The following is a 6,000-nucleotide window of genomic DNA, read 5'->3' as shown; positions in this document are numbered from 1 at the left end:
AGAACTGTACAAGATACGGAAATTATAGACAAATACAGACAAGGTTATCTGATGCTAGGTATTTCAGAAATATCGTTCAAATTAAAATTAAAGTTAAGACAAGTGCATATCGGCTTCAACGCGACATGGGACTTGGAACCTTTTGAATGATTTTTTTTTAATTTAAGCATTTTCATCTACTTTTTATGAATATTATTAAATGGTTTTGTGAGACAAAATAATTTTAATTGGAAAAAAAGTTTTTGCTAGTATTTTTTTTAATAAAAATTTTTTCAAACACTTCAAAGTTCTGGAATTTTCCACAGAAATACTCGTACAAGTGTTTAGAATATCACTAAGTATAATCAGTAGTTATGCTTCAATCTAATAACATTAAACACAGTGGAATGCAAAACGCATCTTAAGAGAAAGTTAACTCACAAATATCTCCAATCTCACGCTGAACTAACAACTGGTAACAATAACAACTTATATAGCATAAATAGTCATAAAACTAGTGTGGCATAATGAGATTATTACTTTGAGACCGATGTTTCGAATTGATGCTCAAGAACAGTGTTTCTTAACCTTTCTAGCGAGTCGCACCCCATTGAATCTGAAAATACATCTCCGCACCCCATTGAAAAATGTGTTTTAATTTTTTTAGTCTAGAAAAATAAATTTTTTTGCTTATTGTTTATTGAAAAACATTGTACATTTGATATAAATACAAAACAATATTATTTTAATTAATGACTAGTCTGTTGTTGTTTGTTCATTATTATACTGGCGAAGCGAGGTTTCTTTTTTGAAAGACATACGCGTAAGTCATCACTTGCGTTTAAGCGATTTCTCGCTTTAGTTTTTATATGCAAAAGCGATGAAAATCCCATTTCGCACAAGTAGGTGGTAGCAAAGGGTAAGAGTAACTGCAGTGCTCCTTTCGCAACTCTGGATAACGTTGTAACTGTGAACAACAGAATTGTTGCAATTCTAATTGTTCGAATTCCATTTGAACAAGTCCACTTGCTCGCATTCAATAATTCAATAAGTTGATCATTTTTCAGATAACTATCATCCATCAAATTTAAGTCAAATAGAAATGGATCCAGTATTCATATCTGAGTTTTGGTGATATTTCTGGTAGAAAAATTTCCATTCAATGACTCGTTCAATCGTCTCAAATGTATTACAATGTCGGGTATAATACACTGCCTACCAATAAGTATTTGGACACCTGTGATAGAAAAGAAAAACTAACTCTATTCAAAATCAATAGTTGGTAGAGTCTCCACGAGAGGTAATTATAGCGTGGACCCTCCGGGGCATACTTTCCACAAGTCTTTGTATGACAACTAGTTGTATTTTCTTCCACTCGGCTTGGAGAAGACATAGAAGTTCCTTCACCGATTTTGCACGGGAAGTGCACCCCTGAATTCGGCAATGTAACTCGTCCCTGAGGTTCTCGATAGGGTTCAGGTCTGGACTCTGGGCAGGGCAGTCCATTCGATGAACTCCATTGGCACCATACCAAGCCTTGGTTAACGTCGAAACATGATAACTGGCATTGTCGTCCTGAAAGTAACAGTGTTCCAACCCGTAAAACTGCCACAACGTAGGAAGTACATTGTCATCCAAAATACTGCAGTAGGCATCGGAGTTGAGCTTACCATGAATGGGGACCAAGGGTCCCAGCTCATACCAGGAGAAACACCCCCAGACCATAATTCCTCCTCCGCCGAACTTGACTGTTGGCACAATGCATTCTGGCAGGAGACGTTCTCCAGGTAGACGCCAGACCCAGACCCTGCCATCCGAACGGTAAAGGCTGAACCTTGATTCGTCACTCCAAAGATCTCGTTTCCACTGATCTACGGTCTAATTTTGATGTGCTTTGCACCACATTAACCGAGCAGCGCGGTTGGACTTTGTGATCAAAGGCTTATGGGCAGCGGCACGACCATGAAAACCAAGCAGATGTGCTGCCTTACGGATGGTATTCATTGAAACAATACTCCCGGATGCCTGTTGAAACTCCTCGCGGATGAGGGCCATCGGTTGGGTGGGGTTTTCCGAATTTCTCTGGACAGCACTCGTCGATCTCTATCTCCCAGTTTCGTTGGTCTGCCGACTCGGGGAACATTCTGAGAATCACCGCTCACCTTCCACTTCTTAATCACATAGGCCACTGTCGATTTTGGGTACTTCAGATTGCTAGATATGTCCCTTAAGGATTGGCCACATTTGTGATACCCGATAATTATACCTTTCTCGAAATCAGAGAGCTCCGAACTGGGAAGCATATTGCATGCTACTAAAGCCGATGCTGTTTCCTACATGATATATACCGGCGGAGTCCGTGACGTACCTTAGGACCGCAGATATCGTCATTTGCATTTTTTAGGTGTCCAAATACTTATTGGTAGTCAGTGTAGTATTCTTTTAATTTTTCGCAATAACAGAATCAAGCAAGGGAAAGTTTGCAAAATTCCCCTTTTCTACTCGACGTATCCAAATTTCTAATTTTACGATAATTGAAGATAGTTTTTCATTAGATATTATACCAAATCCTTGCATTGATAGATTCAATTCATTTAAATGGCTAAATATGTCTGCTAAGTAGGCCAGCCTAAGCATTGCATCATTACTCTTAAAATATTTTGCTAAATAACAGTTTTGACTAGTCAGTAATTGAATAATTTTCTCACGGAATTCAAAAACTGTGTTAAGCATGCGACCCTTAGATAACCATCGTATTTCGGTGTGATATAGGAGCACAGTATGATCAGCACCGATTTCTTCGCAAAATGCACGAAAAATGCGATGATTAAGCTCTCGCCCTCGGATGTATTTTACAACATTTACTGCTGTAGTTAGATGTTGTTTTAAACTTTCTGTCAATACTTTCGACGCAAGTGCATGACGATGCAACATGCAATGCGTTATTATAACTTCTTGTAATTCTCTTTTCATGTATGAAAAAAAATCCTGAATTTTTGCCTAACATTGCTGGGGCTCCATCAGTTCATATTGAGCCAATCACATTCATTGGTAATTGATATTTAGTAAAAATATCTTTGATGCGATTGAAAACATCAATTCCTCTCGTATTCACCTCCAGTGGCTCACAAAATAGAAATTCTTCTATCACCTCTTTTTCCTTCACATACCTGACAAATACCAAAAGTTGGCAACAATTATCAACATCAGTTGATTCATCTAGTTGCATGCTTATTTTTAGTGGACTGATTTTTATGTCTTCAATTACTTGCATCAAAATATCTTCACTGAGATTTTGTATTCGCGATCGTATATCATTCGATAATGGAATCTGTTGGATTTTTTTATGTGCTTCCGAATCTAAAACTGTTTTAGCAATAATTAAAGCAGAAGATTTAATCATCTCTTCAGCGATCGTGTGGTTTTTTTTTTTTTTTTTTTTTTTTTTTTGCACATAAATATGCCGCTTAATATGACTCTTCTAATAAAGGTTTTTGAATTGCTGGTCCGCACAATTTTAGGATAATTCCACTGGTATCAAACCGAGCCTTCTTTGGCTTCAAGCTGTTCATGCTATGCGCTTTTTCGCCACCATGGAGATTGTTGAAATGCTCTAATAACTTTGATGGTTTGAGATTGCTGTTTGAAAATATTTTGGAACACAAGATGCATTGCGGTCGTTGCGTGCCATCTTTTTCGGTTGTGCATCCATAACCGGCATACTTATCGTTTCATTGTCACTTTTTTGACATAGTGGGGTTCACGATAATCGATTTAATTATTTAGAAATAATGTAACATAATATATATAATGTTCTTACGTTTGTAATATCACTGAATCCTATTCGGCTTGAACGGGCAATTAAGAATGTATTAGTCTCAAGAGGTTTCTGGACAAGTCAGAATACACAATACACATGTCGCAAACACAATAGTTGACTCAATTTGACTCAACCTAACACAGGCGTAGTAGATGCAGATACAAATCTATGAATCCGTAGATTCCATTGGAGTAGCACATGCGCAAGCTGGGATAACGTTCTCCGCTTGTATTCCCACAAAGTTTTTTCCCACAAAGTCCGCTTTCCTTTGTAGCGTTTCATGCTTTTTCGTAGCGTAGTGTATACCTCTTTCCTGTGTCTTCTGCCAATAAGTGAGCTAGGTGCTACCAATTTTTATGAGCTTCAATATTAGGGACACTATTGCAGATTTCAAATATTTTATTATAAGAAATTTAATAAATGATATTTAACAATTTTTATGGTTAGGTAGGGGCTTCTCCCGCACCCCCAAAAATACATTACCGCACCCCCGGTTAAGAACCACTGCTCAAGAAGAACCAATATTTCCCATTCTGCTTCATTGCATATCTTTCAAAAAAGTAAAAAAATCATCCAATTAATTTCCTTTATCATTTTTTTAAATGCGAAAAGTTTGTTTTATAAGCTGTGAAAATGTTGGAAGTTTGTAAATGATATATTTTTAGATATGAAATTTTAAAATTAATGGGCGTCAAAAAGTCTAAAAATATGAACGATTTTCAAAAATTCTCCCAAAATATTTTTAAAAAAATTACGCTAAAAATTTCATTTAATTTTTTTTCCTCAACAGTGTGTTATGATGCAAACTATAATATTCTGAGATTCTCAGTTTATTTGTTAATATTTTCAAAAAGTCGTTTCAACTTTAAATTTGAAAAAAATCTAATCCTCTAAAAAATGAAAAGCGTTACACCACATCCACAAGCAGTGTATGTACAAAGTTTGAGTTCTATATCTTATCGGTAAGCAGTTTAAAAATCCATGACCGTCTTTTAACCATAGCGACAAGCACCAAGAGTGAACTAAATAACAGCTTATAAAATAATAGGTACTTTTCCGTTTCGCCGGCGCGAATCTCGCCAAGCAGACTTTATTGGGGACAACATACAGTATACACATAAAAAATATTAAAAAAATGTTAGTTCTAAGAATTCTTTTTTTGAAGGCATAAACATTTTAATATCGCTTAAAATTTTATAAAAATCCAATAAATAAAGACAATAAATTTATAAAAAGACATTAATTTAAGAATTTACTATGTTTTCATGGTTCAACATCCTGATTCGCCGGTTCATATTACGTGGCCCCAAGCGATCTCATCTCACGTAAACTACTGTACAAAAATCTAATGCTCTCAGTAATTATCTACATTCTACATTAATTTCAAGTTAAATCTTAATTTGGAACACAAGTTTAAATGCAAGAAATATTTCAATTCGTACGAATAACTTACTCAGAAATTATGTAAAACTGCAGTGCTTCGCTAATGCATTCTCATTAGAATTGATGAATTTAACCCTTGACTTTACCTTTTCTATATTTTTGCCTTCGGGTAAGTGATGTGACTGCAGTCTAATTGACTTTAATTAACGCGAATGGTCTTGGGGCATAAAATTTAATTATCTTGTAAAAATTCTATGTAATTATATGTCAGTATTGAAAGAAACAATCAATCTGATAAGAAAAAGCTGCGACTTGTTTTGAAAATGAGGTGTAAAAGGTTACCAGCGAGAATATTCCGTTTGGCATCGGTTGTACCATTATTGGCTACTTTATCGCTTGCGCCGGCAAAACGGAAAAGTACCAATAATAATAATAATAATAATTAAAAAGCATATATTTTTCAGGAACCATTTCGAAAGCTCAGGTACCAGTTGCGAAAGTACAGATTACAAAATTAACAACAGTAAACAACTTTAAAAGTGTGTAAACAGTATTAGAAATCTGCCAATTCGGAGACGTGATTATTCACAGAGGCTTAGGTGTAAAGGGAAAGGAAGACGGTGGTCTTCTAAACGGGTCCTAAAGACGAAACTCTTTCATGTCTCCTTTTTCTCCCCTTGCTAACGGCAGCTGTGCGAAGGAGCGTTGCATGTGAACGGGGCTTTAGAGAGTTTTGGAAAGACATTTTTTCACATCATCGTCTATGTCAAGATGATCGGCAAAACATCGTAGGATCTCACAAAGAGAACCCATATTAG

This window comes from Stegodyphus dumicola, chromosome 5 (assembly GCF_044657685.1).
Source record: "Stegodyphus dumicola isolate Sdum_Otavi_A_Nest chromosome 5, ASM4465768v1".
Classification (NCBI taxonomy): Eukaryota; Metazoa; Arthropoda; class Arachnida; order Araneae; family Eresidae; genus Stegodyphus; species Stegodyphus dumicola.
This window is presented reverse-complemented; position numbering follows the sequence as displayed.